Source organism: Salvelinus sp. IW2-2015, linkage group LG19, assembly GCF_002910315.2.
Source record: "Salvelinus sp. IW2-2015 linkage group LG19, ASM291031v2, whole genome shotgun sequence".
Taxonomy (NCBI): domain Eukaryota; kingdom Metazoa; phylum Chordata; class Actinopteri; order Salmoniformes; family Salmonidae; genus Salvelinus; species Salvelinus sp. IW2-2015.
Genome location: NC_036859.1, coordinates 28,835,624 through 28,857,254, shown reverse-complemented (window position 1 = coordinate 28,857,254; position 21,631 = coordinate 28,835,624). Strand labels below are relative to the sequence as shown.

The following is a 21,631-nucleotide window of genomic DNA, read 5'->3' as shown; positions in this document are numbered from 1 at the left end:
TCTGCGGGAAGACTGTGATTCTTACGGTTATCGATAGGTTTTCTAAGGCGGCACATTTCATTCCCTCCTAAGCTTCCTTCCGCTAAGGAGACGGCACAGATCATCATTGAGAATGTGTTCAGAATTCATGGCCTCCCGTTAACGCCGTTTCAGACAGAGGTCCGCAATTCACTCACAGTTTTGGAGGGAGTTCTGTCGTTTGATCGGTGCTTCCGTCAGTCTCTCTTCCGGGTTTCATCCCAATCTAACGGTCAAGAGAAAGGGCCAATCAGTTCCGATTGGTCGATATTACGCAGCCTTTCGTTTCGAAACCCTGCGTCTTGGGCAGACAGCTCCCTGGGCTGAGTACGCTCATACTCGCTTCTTCGTCTGTACCGGCTATCTCCGTTTCAGAGTAGTCTTGGGTACCAGCCTCCTCTGTTCTCGTCCCAGCTCGCCGAGTCCAGCGTTCCCTCCGCTCAGGCTTTTGTCCAAGTTGTGAGCGCACCTGGAGGAGGGTCAGGTCTGCACTTTGCCGTTACAGGCGCAGACTGTGAGAGCCGCCATAAACGTAGGATAAGGAGTCCTAGGTATTGTCGCGGTCAGAGAGTGTGGCTTTCACTCGCAACTCCCCCTTACGACAGCTCTCGTAAGTTGACTCGCGGGTTATTGGTCCGTTCGTGTCTCTCAGGTCGTCATCCTGTCGCTGTGCGACTGCTTCTTCGCGACATCTTCGTCGCGTCCACCCTGTTTCATGTCTCCTGTGTCAAGCCTTTTCTTCGCGCCCCGTTCGTCTTCCTCCCCCCCCCGTCCTTGTCAGAGGCGGCACCTATTACAAGTACGGAAGATCATGATATGCGTTCTCGGGGACTGGTCCCAGTACTTAGTGGATTGGAGGGTTACGGTCCTGAGGAGAGGAGTTGGGTTCCATCTCGGACGTGCTGGACCGTTCGTTGATTGATGATTTCCTCCGTGTTGCCGCCAGGGTCCTCCTCGAGTGCGCCAGGAGGCGCTCGGTGAGTGGGGGGTACGTTTATGTTTTGTCATTTATTTTCATGTCTTGTCCCTGTGCTTCCCTCTGCTGGTCTTATTAGGTTCTTTCCCTCTTTCTCTCTCTCTCTCTCCTCCCTCTCTCTCTCTCCCGTCTCTCTCTCTATCGTTCGTATGGTTTGGCAATGAATATGAAGCGAGGGCCAGCCAACGAGAGCATACAGGTCGCAGTGGTGGGTAGTATATGGGGTTTTGGTGACAAAATGGAAGGCACTGTGATAGATTGCATTCAATTTGCTGAGTAGAGTGTTGGAGGCTATTTTGTAAATGACATCATCGAAGTCAAGGATCGGTAGGATAGTCAGTTTTACGAGGGTATGTTTGGCAGCATGAGTGAAGGATGCTTTGTTGCGAAATAGGAAGACGATTCTAGATTTAATTTTGGATTGGAGATGCTTAATGTGAGTGTGGAAGGGGAGTTCACAGTCTAACCAGAAACCTAGGTATTTGTAGTTGTCCACATATTCTAAGTCAGAACAGTCCAGAGTAGTGATGCTGGTCGGGCGGGAGGGTGCAGGCAGCAATCGATTGAAATGCATGCACTTATTATTATTTGACCATGCTGGTAATTTATAAACATTTGAACATCTTGGCCATGTTCTGTTATAATCTCCATCCGGCACAGCCAGAAGAGGACTGGCCACCCCTCATAGCCTGGTTCCTCTCTAGGTTTCTTCCTAGGTTTTRGCCTTTCTAGGGAGTTTTTCCTAGCCACCGTGCTTCTACACCTGCATTGCTTGCTGTTTGGGGTTTTAGGCTGGGTTTCTGTACAGCACTTTGAGATATCAGCTGATGTACGAAGGGCTATATAAATACATTTGATTTGATGCACTTATTTTTACTTGCATTTAAAAGCAGTTGGAGGCCATGGAAGGAGTGTTGTATGGCGTTGAAGCTCGTTTGGAGGTTTGTTAGCACAGTGTCCAAAGAAGGGCCAGATGTATACAGAATGGTGTCGTCTGCATAGAGGTAGATCAGAGAATCACCAACAGCAAGAGCGACATCAATGATATAAATACAGAGAAAGAGTCGGCCTGAGAATTGAATCCTGTGGCACCCCCATAGAGACTGCCAGAGGTCCGGACAACAGGCCCTCCGATTTGACACACTGACCTCTATCTGAGAAGTAGTTGGTGAGGCTATTAAGGCTATTGAGTCTGCCGATAAGAATGCGGTGATTGACAGAGTCGAAAGCCTTGGCCAGGTCGATGAAGACAGCTGCACAGTACTGTTTTTTATCGATGGCGGTTATGATATCCTTTAGGACCTTGAGCGTGGCTGAGGTGCACCCATGACCAGCTCGGAAACCAGATTGCATAGTGGAGAAGGTACGGTGGGATTCGAAATGGTCGGTGATCTGTTTGTTAACTTGGCTTTCGAAGATTTTAGAAAGGCAGGGTAAGATAGATATAGGTCTGTCACAGTTTGGGTCTAGAGTGTCTTCCCCTTTGAAGAGAGGGATGACCATGGCAGCTTTCCAATCTTTGGGGATCTCAGACGATATGGAAGAGAGGTTGAACAGGCTAGTAATAGGGGTTGCAACAATTTCGGCGGATAACTTTAGAAAGAGAGGGTCCAGATTGTCTAGCCCAGCTGATTTGTAGGGATCCAGATTTTGCCACTCTTTCAGAACATCAGCTGTCTGGATTTGGGTGAAGGAGAAGCAGGGGGGGCTTGGGAAAGTTGCTGCAGGGGGTGCAGAGATGTTGGCTGGGGTAGGGGTAGCCAGGTGGAAAGCATGGCCAGCCGTAGAAAAATGCTTATTGAAACTATTGATTATCGTATATTTATCGGTGGTGACAGTGTTTCCTATCCTCAGTGCTGTGGGCAGCTGGGAGGAGGTGCTCTTATTCTCCATGGACTTTACAGTGTCCCAAAACCTTTCGGTATTAGTGCTACAGGATGCAAATTTCTGTACGAAAAAGCAAGCCTTAGCTTTCCTAACTGACTGAGTATATTGGTTCCTGACTTCCCTGTAAAGTTGCATATCGCGGGGGCTAATTCGATGCTAATGCAGTACGCCACGGGATGTTTTTGTGCTGGTCAAGGGCAATCAAGTCTGGGGTGAACCAAGGGCTATAGCTATTCTTAGTTCTACATTTTTTGAATGGGGCATGCTTATTTAAGCTGGTGAAGAAATCACTTTTGAAGAGTAACCAGGCACCCTCTACTGACGGGATGAGGTCAATATCCTTCCAGGATACCCAGGCCAGGTCGATTAGAAAGGTCTGCTCGCTGAAGTGTTTTAGGGAGCATTTGACAGTGATGAGGGGTGGTCGTTTGACCGTTGGCAAGTTGGTCAGGATGATATCTAAGAGGGTGCCCATGGTTATGGATTTAGGGTTGTACCTGGTAGGTTCCTTGATAATTTGTGTGAGATTGAGGGCATCTAGCTTAGATTGTAGGACGGCCGGGGTGTTAAGCATATCCCAGTTTAGGTCACCTAACAGTACGAACTCTGAAGATAGATGAGGGGCAATCAATTCATATATGGTTTTCAATGCACAGCTGGGGGCTGAAGACGGTCTATAACAAGCGGCAACGGTGAGAGACTTGTTTCTGGATAGGTGCATTTTTAAAAGTAGAAGCTCGAATTGTTTGGGCACAGACCTGGATAGTATGACAGAACTCTGCAGGCTATCTCTGCAGTAGATTGCAACTCCGCCCCCTTTGGCAGTTCTATCTTGTCGTTATAGTTAAGCCAGGATTCAGACACGGCTATGACATCCGGGTTAGCGGAGTGTGCTAAAGCAGTGAATAAAACAAACTTAGGGAGGAGGCTTCTAATGTTAACATGCATGAAACCAAGGCTTTTACAGTTACAGAAGTCAACAAATGAGAGCGTTTGGGGAATGAGAGTGATGCTGGGGACTGCAGGGCCTGCGTTAACTTCTACATCACCAGAGGAACAGAGGAGGAGTAGGATAAGGGTACGGCTAGCTTCTATGAAATTAGAATCTCTTTTCCATTCACACATCATCAGGCAAATTATGTTTACATGGGTGGATCCCAAAATAAATGTGCAAAGTAATAAAAACTAGTTAAGTTAGCTGTGCAGTGCATCTTAAAAGCTGATTCAAAGGGGGTGTGGCAGACTTCAAAGCTCTTCCGCAAAGGACTCAGGTAGGACACACATGACTATCGTCAATGAAAGGTGGCTATTGAGGAGGGGACACTCTTCCGTTCGACCTACTAACGAATTGGCATCTCCTCGACCACATCAGTTTTCGGGTCACGGAGGAGAGAGGAAGGAGGAGAGAGGGTGGAGGGCAGCCTTTTTCCCAAATGAGAAAGGCCCATTTGTCACGTCTACTCCCGCTCCTCCTCTCTGGTGCACGTTGTCGCCAGTTTACTCATTATTACGCACACCTGTCAGCATCGCTACGCGCACCTGTGCCTCATGAGACTCACCTGGACTTCATCGCCTTCCTGATTACCTCCCCTATATCTGTCACTCCCTTTGGTTCTTTCCTCAGGTGTTTTGGTTTCTGTTTATATGTTTCATGTCTGTACACTACTCGTGTTTCTTGTTTTGTTCCATGCTTGTTTATTTATTAAATTCACTCCCTGTACTTGTTTCCCGGTTATTAGTGTACACATTACACCATGTGTGTCACCTATGAGAGGGTTGGTTATGAGAGCAAGCAACAGTGTTTTTTCCCCTTCTCTCTGTGTGTTTGATGGCATAAGCATCTACCACTGCTGTATGTCATCACTAAATGGTTACTTACCATACAGAATACATTTCAATAAACCCCCTTCTGTAACTTCCCAGATGTATTTGAATATGTGGTTAACTACCTGTAGTAGGGTCAATTATTTTTCCCATACTTTGACTTTTTGGTGTCTTCATTTCCACAAGGCCAGAGGTGCTCCCCTCATGCATTAAAGTGTAAAAGGAAACAGTGTAGGGAGGGAAGTGGTTTTGACACATTAGGCCACCTGCAGCTCTGTGTGTCTTCTGCTACATCTTAGAAATATACAGTAGCCTGCTAGTGACAGACACATCGCTTAGGGCCCTATTCAGATAAGTTGACCTTAAATCCATGTTTTATTGATTTAAGTCCATGTTGTCTACTTGTCTGAATGTGTGTGTGGTTGGCATTGGCCATGTGTGGGCAACACGGCACTATAGCGTCTTCTAGCAATAGTTAGACACTAAAACCTGTGCCATGAAAAACATTTTATTGCCCACAGCTGTACGTCCATGAATACAACAACACAACTGTACGACACAACAACAGATCTGCAGTGCTGTGCAGAACCAGGATTTCACCCTGATAGAGGACTACTACCTGGGTCTGAATGCTCTGCTCTACCTGAAGAGCATCGAGAAGCTGACAGCCTTGGACAGACAGTTGTCACCCCCGCCACCCCACACCCCGCCACCCCCACATGGAGGAACTGGTGGACAAGGATAGGTTGGTTCTTCAGCTGAAACTGCAGAAACTATTTTACAGTGAATAGATAATACCAGGGGTGTTTCTATCAAACCAAATGCACTTCTAATTATTCCTATTGCTACATTTTATTCATTACAAATTGTATGCAGACAACAGCAATAGAAGTATTGATCAAATCAATTGCCAACAGAATTCCTCTAACCTTAGTTATAGTAAACTGTGAGATGCAGGGGGATGTGCTCTGTGGTGTTTCAAGTACACTCTTAGAAAAAAAGGTGCTATCTAGAACCAAAAAGGGTTTTTCAGACGTCCCCATAGGATAACCCTTTGAATAACCGTTTTTGGTTTCAGGTATTACCATCGTGGCTTCCATGTAGAACCCTTTCCACAGAGGGTTCTACATGGAACACAAAAGAGTTCTACGTGAAACCAAAAATGGTTCTACCTGGAACCAAAAAGGGTTCTCCTATGGGGACAGCCAAGGAACCCTTTTTTCCAAGAGTGTTTTGGCTACTGACAGAGAGAGTTGTTTGTGATTGGACTGACCTACGTGCTTTTGAAATGTCACAGCCCGGATTTCCTCCAAGTGTGAATTCGGTAAGAAAACACAAAATAAATTGTATAGCTGCTGCGCACTGCTGCCTCCCAGAAGAGACATATACATGCACGCATGCACACACGCACACACACACACACACACATTGCATTCGGAAAGTTTTCAGACCCCTTGACCTTTCCCAGATTTTGTTACGTTACAGCCTTATTCTAAAATATATTAAATAAACGGTTTTCCTCATCAATCGACACAATAACCCATAATGACAAAGCGAAAACAGTTTTTTAGAGATTTTTGCACATTTATTACAAATCAAAAACAAACACCTTATTTGCATAAGTATTCAGACCCTTTGCTATGAGACTCAAAATTGAGCTCAAGTGCATCCTGTTTCCATTGATCATCCTTCAGATGTTTCTACAACTTGATTGGAGTGCAACTGTGGTAAATTCAATTGATTGAACATGATCTGTACAGCTCCGAGACAGGATTGTGTCGAAGCACAGATCTGGGAAGGGTACCAAAAAATGTCTGCAGATTTGAAGGTCCGCAAGAACACAGTGGCCTCCATCATTCTTAAATGGAAGAAGTTTGGAACCACCAAGACTCTTCCTAGAGCTGGCCGCCAGACCAAACTGAGCAATCGGGGGAGAAGGGCCTTGGTCTTGGAGGTGACCAATAACCCGATGGTCACTCTGATGGAGCTTCAGAGCTCCTCTGTGGAGATGGGAGAACCTTCCAGAAGGACAAGCATCTCTGCAGCACTCTACCAATAAGGTCTTTATAGTAGAATGGCCAGACGGAAGCCACTCCTCAGTAAAAGGCACATGACAGCCCGCTTGAAGTTTGACAAAAGGCACCTAAAGGACTCTCAGACCATAAGAAACAAGATTCTCTAGTCTGATGAAACCAAGTTTGAACTGTTTGGCCTGACTGCCAAGCGTCACATCTGGAGGAAACCTSGCACTAGCCCTACGGCGAAGCATGGTGGTGGCAGCATCACACTGTGGGGATGTTTTCAGCGGCAGGGACTGGGAGACTAGTCAGAGAAATATGAACGAAGCAAAGTAAAGAGATATCCTCGATGAAAACCTGCTCCAGAACGCTCAAGACCTCAGACTGGGGCAAAGGTTCAACTTCCAACAGGACAACGACCCTAAGCACACAGCCAAGACAACACAGGAGTGGCTTCGGGACAAGTCTCTGAATGTCCTTGAGTGGCCCAACCAGAGCCCGGACTTGAACCCGATCGAACATCTCTGGAGAGACCTGAAAATAGCTTTGCAGTGACGCTCCCCATCCAACCTGACAGAGCTTGAGAGGATCTGCAGAGAAGAAAGGGAGAAACTCCTCAAATACAGGTGTGGCAAGCTTGTAGCGTCATACCCAAGAAGACTCGAGGCTGTAATCGCTGCCAAAGGTGCTTCTACAAAGTGCTGAGTAAATAGTCTGAATACTTATGTAAATGTGATATTTCAGTTGTGTATTTTTTATACATTTGCAAACATTTATAAAAACCTGTTTTCACTTTGTCATTATGGGGTATTGTGTGTCGAGTTATGAGGGGGAAAAAACAATTTAATCAATTATAGAATAAGGCTGTAACGTAACAAAACGTTGAAAAGTCAAGTGGTCTGAATACTTTCCAAATGCACTGCCTTCAGAGTCAAAATCAAATCAAATTTTATTGGTCACATACACATGGTTAGCAGATGTTAATGCGAGTGTAGCTAAATGCTTGTGCTTCTATTTCCGACAGTGCAGTCATATCTAACAAGTAATCTAACAATTCCCCAACAACTACCTAATACACACAAATCTAAAGGGGTGAGTCAGAGATAAAGGTTGGATTTACAGTGCCTTCAGAAAGTATTCATACCTTGACTTATTTCACATTTTCTTGCGTTACAGCCTGAATTTCTAATGGTATAAATATTTTTTGTTGCCTCACTTATCTACACACAATTCTCCATAATGACAAAGTGAAAACATGTTTTGAGATTTTTTTGCTAATTTATTTAAAATACAATACAGAAACTGAGCAATCGGGCAAGAAGGACCTTGGTCAGGGAGGTGACCAAGAACTCAATGACCACTCTGACAGAACTACAGATCCTTGGCTGAGATGGGAGAACCTGCCAGAAGGACAACAGTCTCTAAAGCACTTCACCAATCTGGGCTATATGGGACAGTGGCCAGACGGAAGCCACTACTGAGAAAAAGACACGACAGCACACCTGGAGTTTGCAAAAAGACAAGTGAAAGACAAACTAGTCTGTGGTCTGATGAAACAACAATTTAACTATTTGGCCTGAATGCAAAGAGCTATGTCTGGAGAAAACCAGGCACAGCTCATCACCCGTCTGAACACCATCCCTATGGTGAAGCATGGTCGTGGGTTGCAGCATCATGCTATAGGGATGCTTTTCAGAGGCAGCGACTGGGAGACTGGTAAGGATAGAGGGAACAATAAATGAAGCCAAATATAAGCAAATCCTTGATGAGAACCTGCTTCAGAGTGCAAACCACCTTAGACTGGAGCGAAGATTTACGTTCCAACAGGACAATGACCCCAAGCACAGAGCCAAAGCAATGCTGGAATGTCTTCAGAACACGAATGTGAAAGTCCTTGAGTGGACCAGCCAAAGCCCAGGCTTGAATCTCATTGAAAATCTGTGGAAAGACTTGAAGATTGCTGTTCACTACCGCTCCCCATAGAACTTAACAGAGCTTGAGAAAATCTGCAAGGAAGAATGTAAGAACATCTCCAAATACAGATGGGCAAAGCTGATACAGACATACCGAAGACAAGTCAAAGCTGTAATCGACCACCAAAGGTGCTTCTACAAAGTATTGACTCAGGGTTTTGAATACTTATGTAAATGAGATATTTCTGTATTCAATTGGACACCTGCTTGTCGAACATCTCATTCCAAAATCATGGGCATTAATATGGAGTTGGTCCCCCCTTTTCAGCTCTTCTGGGAAGGCTTTCCACTAGATGTTGGAACATTGTTGCGGGGACTTGCTTCCATTCAGCCACAAGAGCATTAGTGAGATCGGGCACAGATGTTGAGCAATTAGGCCTGGCTTGCAGTAGGCGTTCCAATTAATTCCAAAGGTGTTTGATGGGGTTGAGATCAGGGCTCTGTACAAGCCAGTCAAGTTCTTCCACATCAATCTCAACAAACAATTTCTGTATGGACCTTGCTTTGTGCAGAGGGGCATTGTCATGCTGAAACAGGAAAGGGCCTTCCTCAAACTGATGCCACAAAGTTGGAAGCACAGAATCATCTAGAATGTCATTGTATACTGTAGCGTTAAGATTTCCCTTCACTGGAACTAAGGGGCCTAGGCCGAACCATGAAAAACAGCCCCAGACCATTATTCCTCCTCCACCAAACTTTACAGTCGGCTCTATGCATTTGGGGTAGGTAGCTTTCTCCTGGCATTCGCCAAACCCAGATCCRTCCGTCGGAGTGCCAGATGGTGAAGCGTGATTCAAGAGAACGCATTTCAACTGCTCTAGAGTCCAATGGCGGCGAGGTTTACACTACTCCAGCCGACGCTTGGCATTGCTCATGATCTTAGACTTGTGTGCAATTGCTTGGCTATGCAAACCCATTTCATTAAGCTCCAGAGTGTTGCAGAGAGTTAGTGTTGCAACCAAGGACAGAGTATCTTTACCCGCTACGTGCTTCAGCACTGGACGGTTCTGTTCTGTGAGCTTGTGTGGCCTACCACTTCGCGGCTGAGCCGTTGTTGCTCCTAGACATTTCCACTTCACAATAACAGCACTTACAGTTGACCAGGGCTGCTCTAGCAGGGCAGAAATTTGACAAACTGACTTGATGGAAAGGTGGCATCCTATGACGTGACCACGTTGAAAGTCACTGAGCTTGGGATAGACGGTAGCATGAAAGTGTCTCACCTTTTAGCCAGGTAAATTTCTATGGCAACGAATCCTTTGGAACTAACCTGCTCCCTGGCAGGGTAACTCAAGACTAACTCCATTTATCCCGAATGAAGTGTCTGAGCCACGAGTTGAGGACCAATAAAATCAGACTCCCTCCCTCACAAAGATTACGTCGTCATCCCCTTCATTTGAGGAAGACGACTTACTAAATATTTTTGGGGTGTGTTTTGTGTTAAAAAATAGTCATGTTAAAATACCTATCACATAACACATTTAGTAATGACAGAATGTAAACTCAGCAAAAAAAGAAATGTCCTCTCACTGTCAACTGTGTTTATTTTCAGCAAACTTAATTCTTATGGCTGAGATCCCGCTAACGGGATCGATATGACAACAGCCAGTGAAAGTGCAGGGCGCCAAATTCAAACAACAGAAATCTCATAATTACAATTCCTCAAACATACAAGTATTTTACACCATTTTAAAGATACACTTCTTGTTAATCCCACCACAGTGTCCGATTTCAAATAGGCTTTACGGCGAAAGCATCACAAACGATTATGTTAGGTGAGTGCCTAGTCACAGAAAAACACAGCCATTTTTCCAGCCAAAGAGAGGAGTAACAAAAAGCAGAAATAGAGATAAATTAATGACTAACCTTTGATGATCTTCATCAGATGACACTCATAGGACTTCATGTTACACAATACATGTATGTTTTGTTCAATAAAGTTAATATTTATATAAAAAAATCTCAGTATACATTGGCGCGTTATGTTCAGTAGTTCCAAAAACATCCGGTGATTTTGCAGAGCCACATCAATTTACAGAAATAGTCATCATAAATGTTGATGAAAATACAAGTGTTTTACATGGAACTTTAGATAAACTTCTCTTTAATGCAACCGCTGTGTCAGATTTAAATAAAGCTTTACCGAAAAAGCACACCATGCAATAATCTGAGTACAGCGCTCAGAGACCAAAACAAGCCAAACAGATATCCGCCATGTTGTGTAGTCAACAGAAGTCAGAAATAGCATTATGAATATTCCCTTACCTTTGATGATCTTCATCAGAATGCACTCCCAGGAATCCCAGTTCCACAATAAATGTTTGATTTGTTCGATAAAGTTCATAATTTATGTCCAAATACCTCCTTTTTGTTCGTGCGTTTAGCCTAGTAATCCAAATTCATGACGTGCGAGCAGACGAAAAGTCAAAAAGTTCCGTTACAGTCCGTAGAAACATGTCAAACGATGTATAGAATCAATCTTTAGGATGTTTTTAACACAAATCTTCAATAATGTTCCAAGAATTCCTTTGTCTGTAGAAATACAATGGAAAGCAGGTTAACTTTCACATGAACGCGCGTGGTCAGCTCATGCCTCTCTGGCAGACCTCTGACTCAATCCCCTCTCATTCGGCCCCACTTCACAGTAGAAGCATCAAACAAGGTTCTAAAGACTGTTGCCATCTAGTGGAAGCCATAGGAAGTGCAATATGACCAATATCCCACTGTATCTTCGATAGGAATTGAGTTCAAAACCTACAAACCTCAGATTTCCCACTTCCTGGTTGGATTTTTTCTCAGGTTTTTGCCTGCCATATGAGTTCTGTTATACTCACAGACATCATTCAAACCGTTTTAGAAACATCAGAGTGTTTTCTATCCAAATATACTAATAATATGCATATCTTAGCTTCTGGGACTGAGTAGCAAGCAGTTTACTCTGGGCACCTCTGGGCACCTTATTCATCCAAGCTACTCAATACTGCCCCCAGCCACAAGTTAACATGTGTAAATATTTGTATAAACATAACAAGATTCAACAACTGAGACATAAACTGAACAAGTTCCACAGACATGTGACTAACAGAAATGGAATAATGTGTCCCTGAACAAAGGGGGGGTCAAAATCAAAAGTAACAGTCAGTTTCTGGTGTGGCCACCAGATGCATTAAGTACTGCAGTGCTTCTCCTCCTCGTCGGACTGCACCAGATTTGCCCGTTCTTGCTGTGAGATGTTACCCCACTCCTCCACCAAGGCACCTGCAAGTTCCCGGACATTTCTGAGGGGAATGGCCCTAGCCCTMACCCTCCGATCCAACAGATCCCAGATGTGCACAATGGGATTGAGATCCGGGCCCTTCGCTGGCCATGGCAGAACACTGACATTCCTGTCTTGCAGGAAATCATGCACAGAATGAGCAGTATGGCTGATGGCATTGTCATGCTGGAGGGTCATGTCAGGATGAGCCTGCAGGAAGGGTACTACATGAGAGAGGAGGATGTCTTCCCTGATTGCCTGCAATGACAACAAGCTCAGTCAGATGATGCTGTGACACACCGCCCCAGACCATGACGGACCCTCCACCTCCAAATCAATCCCGCTCCAGAGTACAGGCCTCGGTGTAACGCTCATTCCTTCGACGATAAACGCAAATCCGACCATCACCCCTGGTGAGACAAAACCGCGACTCGTCAGTGAAGAGCACTTTTTGCCAGTCCTGTCTGGTCCAGCGATGGTGGGTTTGTGCCCATAGGCGACGTTGTTGCCGGTGATGTCTGGTGAGGACCTGCCTTGTAACAGGCCTACAAGCCCTCAGTCCAGCCTCTCTCAGCCTATTGCGGACAGTCTGAGCACTGATGGGGGGATTGTGCGTTCCTGGTGTAACTCGGTTAGTTGCTGTTGCCATCCTGTACCTGTCCCGTGTGATGTTTGGATGTACCAATCCTGTTCAAGTGTTGTTACACATGGTCTGCCACTGCGAGGACGATCAGCTGTCCATCCTCTCTCCCTGTAGCGCTGTCTTAGGCTTCTCACAGTACAGGCATTGCAATTCCTTGCCCTGGCCACATCTACAGTCCTCATGGCTCCTTGCATCATGCCTAAGGCACGTTCACGCAGATGAGCAGGGACCCTGGGCATCTTTCTTTTGGTGTTTTTCAGAGTCAGTAGAAAGGCCTCTTTAGTGTCCTAAGTTGTCATAACTGTGACCTTAATTGCCTACCGTCTGTAAGCTAGTTACTTAACGACAGTTCCACAGGTGCATGTTCATTAATTGTTTATGGTCCTTTGAACAAGCATGGGTAACAGTGTTTAAAACCTTTACAATGAAGAGCTGTGAAGTTATTTGGATTTTTACGAATTATATTTGAAAGACCGGGTCCTGAAAAAAGCGACGTTTCTTTTTTTGCTGAGTTTATTTGAAACTTCATGCACAGTAAAATTTGTTTATGACTTATAGGAGTGGGGGGAAAAATGTGCTTGTGCATTGATAAGCACACCAAGCACACCAAAGACAGCATTAACAATAAGTAATAAAATAAAGACGGCACTTCAACAAGCCTATTTTACACCATAGCCTGCTGAATTTGCAAGATAACAGCAAAAACTATTGGGTTTTGGCACAAATTAAAATGTGGCATTGACTCATGGATTGATGTTTCAGTATTGTCTCTATGAATAGTGCGGTGTTCGACTAGCTACATGCAACATGTACGCGCAGTAAAACTCCTGCTGGAGTTAGCGACAGGCGGAAAAGCAATATCCGAGTCCTTCGACCAATTTGGTGCCTTTTGAGAAGTGTAACTTTGTCCAAAAAAAACATTTGATTTCACCTAATTTTAACATTCTGTTATAAAGGGCACATGTTCAACTTCATAAAAAAACATGTTTTCCCGTCTCAAGAGTTTAAAGAAAACAAAATAAATGTTTCGTAAGTGCCAAATAAAGAAACAGGATTGACAGTAACAGAGTTCATATTAAATCAGCCATGAATCCCCTTTTGACAGGGGGAATGGAAGCTGAAAGCGTCACAAAAAATGTATAATTGTTCAAACATTTCTTGCCTGTCGATCTAAATGGGTAACAGGGTTGTTGTGTTATGCTCGGCCCCCTCAGTTTTCCACCACAAAACACCACAAAATTGTCAAAAAGAGTAGAACCAGCTCACCTGCTTTTATGATTTGACTATTACATGTTCAATTTGGGGGGAAAAAATATTTTAAAAAGGAATAGTTTCTCCATATTAAAGCAAGAGTTCAGTTCACGTAACAGGGTTGACCTTAAAAAGAGGGACAAATGTAAATGAATCACTAATCACATTAAATATATGATAATCTTCAGAAATGACTTTGTCAAAGCAACACAATAACTAGGGATTTACAGTGATGGTGAAATGTTGGGGTTAAGTGGGATAAAACTTTGTAGAAGTAACACAGGGTTGACGGAGGGAGGTTTTAGCAAGTCTTTATTCATATTTCTTAGTGTGGTCTATATTAAAGGGCACTACATTTAAAGCTGCAGTATGTAACTTTTTGGGCGACCTGACCAAAATCACATAGAGATATGAGTTATAGATCTGTCATTCTCATTGAAAGCAAGTCTGTTTTATATGCACTATTTCAATGCTTATCATTCTTAAGTTTCATTTTTGCTTCTTTTACTTTCAGTTTTGTACACCAGCTTCAAACAGCTGAAAATACAATGTTTTTTTGTTATGGAAAATATATCACAGCAGTTTAGATGGTACAATGGTTCTCTAAACTATACTTGCTTGTTTTGTCACATAAACTGAAATTAGGCGAACTATAAGAATTTTAGCAACCAGGAAATGGTGGACTGATTTCTGCATAGTGCACCTTCAATAGAACAGGCTTTTAAAATTCTATATTGGTGCACAATTTCTACTTAAAATACTATTTTCGTGGAATGACCCATCCACCGTCGTAGTACGGATATTTAAAAAATGTTGGTGTGTCAATTTTGACCAGCCCACCCTGCTCATTTCCATACAGTCTGTTCATACATACTGTATATTCCATATTCTGTTGTTTGATGGCGTACTTACCCTTCATAATGAAATGGAATGCCGTCGGCATCAAAACAATACTCTCCAACAGCTCAAGGATAAATCAAGCAATTACTGTTCTCCTTGAAAAACAGAGAGCACAATAACCAGACAAAGGTGTGATTCCTCGTTCTCCTATCCACCCCTCTATGCTTCCATACCATCATTAATTCTTACGCGACAAAAGAAGAAAATACAGAAAACATGCAAAGAAAATAATATGCAAATGATGGAGGTGCTGTAAACAGCCTTCAAAGTGGAAGGAATTTTTGAAATTGGAAAAGCCTTTATCTGATGTGGGGCTATTTTTCTGAATCGGCAGACGAGGGAGTCTTACGTGTGCTTTCAAACACATCGTCGCTGGAGAGTACTTTATTCTAGCGTTGAAAGGGTGTCTTTGTGTGGCCGGCCTAAACAAGCTTCAATGGCAATGCCACACCAGGGACAAAGAATGGAGAATGGAGGAAGGGAGGATAGAGGGAGAATAGAGGATAAGATGTGTCTGTCGTATGTCTGTTAGTGTATGTGTTACTCATGGTTGAGGACTGGAGAGAGGCTGGAGAGAGGTCGAGGGGAAATGTGTGAGTCTGTATAGTGTGATCTGGAGTGGAGCGAGAGAGACTGAGGTGAGAAAAATAGTATTTCTCACTGCTCGTAAAGAATCAGCCACTGGCACTGTTTTATATGGGGGAGAATGGACGGATTGCTTTAGCTAACATGTTTTGTATTGTATTATTGGAGTTATATGAATGGGAAAACTCAGTCACAGTTGTTGAGAAAAGGAGAAGTATCGAGAACTGTGAGAACATGCACTAAATAACCAAAAGTATTTGGACACCTACTTGTCGAACATCTCATTCCAAAATCATGGGCATTAGTATGGAGTTGGTCCCCCCTTTTCTGCTATAACAGCCTCGACTCTTCTGGGAAGGCTTTCCACTAGCTGGTGGAACATTGCTGCGGGGACTTGCTACCATTCAGTCACAAGAGCATTAGTGAGGTCGGACACTGATGTTGGGCAATTAGGCCTGGCTCGCAGTAGGCGTTCCAGTTCATCCCAAAGGTGTTCGATGGGGTTGAGGTCAGGGCTCTGTGTAGGCCAGTCAAGTTATTCCACACCAATCTCAACAAACCATTTCTGTATGGACCTCGCTTTGTGCACGGGGGCATTGTCATGCTGAAACAGGAATGGGCCTTCCCCAAGCTGTTGCTACAAAGTTGGAAGCACAGAATCGTCTAGAATGTCATTGTATACTGTAGCGTTAAGATTTCCCTTCACTGGAACTAAGGGGCTTAGCTCGAACCATGAAAACAGCCCCAGACCATTATTCCTCCACCAAACTTTACAATTGGCACTGTAGATTTGGGTAGGTAGCATTCTCCTGGCTTCCGCCAAATCCAGATTCGTCCATCGAACTGCAAGATGATGAAGCGGGATTCATCACTCCAGATAATGTATTTCAACTGCTCCAGAGTCCCATATGCAGCGAGTTTTACACCACTCCAGCTGACGCATGGCATTGCGCCGAGTGATCTTAGGCTTGTGTGCGGCTGCTCAGCCATGGAAACCCATTTCATGAAGCTCCCGACGAACAGCTATTGTGCTGATGTTGCTTACAGAGGCAGTTTGGAACTCAGTAGTGAGTTTTGCAACCGAGGACAGACGATTTTTATGCACTACACGCTTCAGCACTTGGCGATCTCGTTCTGTGAACTTGTGCGATCTACCACTTCCCGGCTGAGCCATTGTTGCTCCTAGAAGATTCCTCTTCACAATAACAGCACGCACAGTTGACCAGGACAGCTCTAGCAGGGTAGAAATTTGATGAACTGACTTGTTGGAAAGGCGGCATCCATCCTATGACGGTGCCACGTTGAAAGTCACTGAGCTCTTCAGTAAGTCCATTCTTCTACAAAATGTTTGTCGATGGAGATTATACGGCTGTGTGCTCGATTTTATACACCTGTCAGCAACGGGTGTGGCTGAAAAACCCAAATCCACTAATTTGAAGGGATGTCCACATACTTTTGTATATATAGTTCCATTTGAACCATTAGTTCCATTTGAACCATTACACACACATAGCAGTCTGGACTGAAAACCAAGGATATTACATCTATTAAATACATTACAATAAACACACCACTAGAAGGGTGTCATACATACAGAACACAACATGACATACAGAACACAACATGACATACAGAACACAACATGACATACAGAACACAACATGACATAGAGAACACAACGTGACATAGAGAACACAACATGACATACAGAACACAACGTTGTCAGGTTTTGGCCAGGACTGTTTGGTTTTGTTCACTAGATGTCCCCCTTGCACCTTTTTTGTACCTTTTGTTTTTCTTGCCCTAATTATTGTTTGCACCTGTAAGTCATTCCCTTGTTAGTATTTAAACCCTGTGTGTTCCTTAGTTCCTTGCTCAGTGTTTGTATGTTAGCACCCAGCCCCAGCCTTTGTGAACATTTTTCTCTTGTTGGATTTTCCAGAGGTTCTCTGGTTTTGTTCTCGTGTATTTTTGGATTGGTCTTTTGAGGTTTGTTTTTTCCCTTGCTGTTTTTACCACTTTGTGGATTTTCTTTTGTATTTTGGAAGATATCTATTTTTTATTAAACCACCATCTCTAGTACTGCTGTGTCTGCCTCATCTTCTGGGTTCTGCCAATTATTAGTGACTGTTTCTCGCACCGGGTCCTGACACAACGTGACATAGAGAACACAACATGACATACAGAACACAACGTGACATAGAGAACACAACGTGACATAGAGAACACAACGTGACATAGAGAACACAACGTGACATAGAGAACACAACGTGACATAGAGAACACAACGTGACATACAGAACACAACGTGACATACAGAACACAACGTGACATACAGAACACAACGTGACATACAGAACACACAATGACATACAGAACACAACAAAAAGAACATGCAACAAAACATATCATGACATACAGTACATACAACATACAACATACATAACCACAGCATTGCTGATGGGAGCCACGTACACCATCCCCTCTCTCTCTCTCGCTCTCTCACTCTGCACTGGCATTTCCCTGGTCTGCTAATTGAGAGGTGAGGAAAGGCTGTTCACACAGTGTCTCTATAGCTGGGCCTCGCTTACCTTGACACAACGCCTGTCTACAGAGAAAATGACACACAGCTCACCCGCCCAACTCCCAGCCTTCAGTGAATACACACACACTCACACACACACTGAGAGGCGGATACACACACAGGCACTTACACACACAGGAAGAGGACACACACAAGCGCTTTTGCGCACAGTCGCACATACACTGAGTGTACAGAACACCTTTTGAGCATGAAAAACCCAGCCGCGTTGTGCCTGGCTACTAACATACTCTGTTCAAAGACACTTAAATAATTTGTCTTGCCCATGCACTCTCTGTATGCAAACATACAAAAATCATGTGTCAATTGTCTCGAGGCTTAAAAATTCCTTCTATAATCTCTCCTCCCCTTCATCTACCCTGACTGAAGTGGATTTAACAAGTGACATCAATAAGAGATCATAGCTTTCACCTGGTCAGTCTATGTCATGGAAAGAGCAGGTGTTCTTAATATTTTGTACACTCAGTGTACAGTGGGGAGAACAAGTATTTGATACACTGCCGATTATGCAGGTTTTCCTACTTACAAAGCATGTAGAGGTCTGTATTTTTTTATCATAGCTGCCACTTCAACTGTGAGAGACGGAATCTAAAACAAAAATCCAGAAAATCACATTGTATGATTTTTAAGTAATTGTGTATCAAATACTTGTTCTCCCCACTGTATATGAAAAGAAGAAGATGTAGATGAAAACCCACTTTGCGACAAGCAGAGGGACATTTTGAACGGGCTATGATGTGACAAGATGCGGGACAGAAGACAGAAGGTTTGCATTACCCTGGCCCGGGTATCCTGGAAGGATATGGACCTCATTCCGTCAGTAGAGGATGCCTGGTTATTCTTTAAAAGTGCTTTCCTCACCATCTTAAATAAGCATGCCCCATTCAAAAAATGTAGAACTAAGAACAGATATTGCCCTTGGTTCTCTCCAGACTTGACTGACCTTGACCAGCACAAAAACATCCTGTGGCATACTGCATTAGCATCAAATAGCCCCCACGATATGCAACTTTTCAGGGAAGTTAGGAACCAATATACACAGGCAGTTAGGAAAGCAAAGGCTAGCTTTTTCAAACAGAAATTTGCATCCTGTAGCACAAACTCCAAAAAGTTCTGGGACACTGTAAAGTCCATGGAGAATAAGAGCACCTCCTCCCAACTGCCCACTGCACTGAGGCTAGGAAACACTGTCACCACCGATAAATCCACTGTGCTTTAGGGTCATGCTTTAACATTTTCATGTTGTTTACTTGGGATGACATCCTCATCTTTTTCGAGCTCCTTTCAAGAACACACTAAACATGTCAGACAAGTGCTCAAACGCCTTCTAGACAGCCATTTGTACTTAAGCTGAAAAGTGTGAATTCCATTCCTCTCGAGTACAATTCCTGGATTGTAGTGGACCCGGTCGAGTCCAGATGGATCCCAGAAGGTAGGGCGGTAGCAGATTGGCCCACCCCAGTCCGTTAAGAAGTTCAGCGTTTCTGGCTTCACTAAACTTCTACCGGCAAGTTCATCAAGAACTTCAGCTCGGTGCAGCCCCTCTCTCAGCGTTAACCAAGGGTGGCAACACAGCGTTTCTGTGGGGAAGAGAGCTGAGACGGCCTTCCAAGGACTCAAGCAGCGCATCCTCTCTGCTCCCATCCTGACACTACGACGGCGGATGAACCTTTTGTGGTGGAGGTAGACGCATCAGAGGTGGTGTTTGAGCTGTCCGTCTCAGAGGGGTGAAGACAAGAGGCTTCATCCTTGCGCCTTCTTCTCTCACTGGCTTACCCCGGCCGAGAGGAATTACGATGTGGGAGTCGTGAGCTCCTAGCGGTTAAGATGGCATTGAAGGAATGGAGACACTGGCTCGAGGGGCTTCTCAACCGTTCAAGTGCTTACGGACCACAAAAATCTTGGAGTATACAGCAGGCGAAGCGTTGAACTCCAGACAAGCTCGATGGTCTCTTTTCTTCAGCGATTCCAGTTTATCTCACCTATAGACCCGGGTCGAAGAATCTCAAAACCGGACGCCTTGTCACGAATCTACTCTCCTGCCATTCGAGAAGATACTGACATGACTGTTCTTCCGGCCGCTAAGATCGTGGCTCCGATCTGTGGCAAGTGGAGGATACCGTGAAACAAGCCCAAGCCATCGAACGGCCTGGAGGAGGTCCTGCTAATCGGTTGTTTGTTCCCAAGGCAGCAAGTGTCCCAAGTCCTTCTGTGGGGCTCGCCTCACCTGTCACCCGGGCGTAGGTCGCACCTTGGAGTTCATCCAGCGTAAGTTCTGGTGGCCCACCAAAAAGAGACGTTGCCACTTTCGTCAAGGCCTGTTCCGTGTGCTGCCAGGGCAAATCTTCTACCTCCGCCCTCAAGGACTCCTTCACCCTCTATCTATTCCCCACCGACCCTGGTCCCATATTCTATTGGACTTTCATTACTGGCCTTCCTTCCGCCCATGGTAATCACTACTATCCTAGTCATCATCGACAGGTTTTCTAAGGCGGCCAGATTCGTTCCCTTGACTAAGTTACCTTCTGCCAAGGAACAGCTGAGTTGGTGATTAACCATGTGTTCCGAGTCTTTGTATCCCGCAAGATATGGTTCCGACAGAGGTCCCCAGTTCCTCAAGGTTTTGGAAGGCCTTCTGCCAACTCATAGGGGCCACGGCCAGTGTATCTTCAGGGTACCATCCGGAGTCCAAGGCCCAACTGAGAGGATGATCAGGAGCTGGAAACCACCCTCAGATGTATGGTTTCCAACAACCGTCCACATGTCATCCTTCATGTTTTGGGCGGTACGCGCACAACCCTTGTGCTCCTCTCCACTGGTATGTCTCCCATGAGATGTCAGTTTGGCTATGCTCCGCTATTGTTCCCGGACCAGAGGCAGAGTCAGAGTGCCTTCAGCCTCGAGGTTCATCAGACGCTGTCGGTTACGTGAAGAAGGCCCGTTTAATCTTCTGCGTTTCCTCCACAGCAGTCCAGCGACAGCAACAGACGTCGCCGTCCCGGTCCTCCCTGTACCCCGCAGAGAGTATGGCTCTCAACAAAGACTTACCGCTAAGGGTGGAGTCTCGCAAGCTGTCCAGAGATTCATCGGTCCTTAAGATTGCAGAGGGAGTCAATCCGTTACTTTTCGCCTGCACTTACCCAGATCCCTTAAAATCATCCCACATTTCACATTTCTTTATTAAAACTGTTGTTTTTTCTCCCCTTATCCCGGCAGGCAGACTCCCCTCCGCCCCGTTGCATCGGAGGCCAGTCGGCTTATACCGTCCACCGGATACTGGATCCCGCCGGTGCAGCGGTCCTGGCAGTATCTGGTGGACTGGGAAGGCTACGGTCCCGAGGAGCGCTCCTGGTTCTGCCAGGATACTGGACCCTGACCTCATTCGTCAGTTCAGGGTCCTCCACCCTGAAAAGGCTGGTAGGAACGTCAGGAGCCGTTCCTAGGGGGGGGATTCTGTCAGGTTTTGGCCAGGACTGTTTGGTTTTGTTCACTAGATGTCCCCTTGCACCTTTTTTGTACCTTTTGTTTTCTTGCCCTAATTATTGTTTGCACCTGTAAGTCATTCCCTTGTTAGTATTTAACCCTGTGTGTTCCTTAGTTCCTTGCTCAGTGTTTGTATGTTAGCACCCAGCCCCAGCCTTTGAACAATTTTCTCTTGTTGGATTTTCCAGAGGTTCTCTGGTTTTGTTCTCGTGTAT

The 21,631-nt window shown here is 44.8% G+C and overlaps 1 pseudogene; it reads left to right on the top strand.

Moving 5' to 3' along the window:
- LOC111979058 (dihydropyrimidine dehydrogenase [NADP(+)]-like) overlaps positions 1-21,631 on the top strand; it is a 184,137-nt pseudogene that overhangs the window by 143,157 nt on the left and 19,349 nt on the right.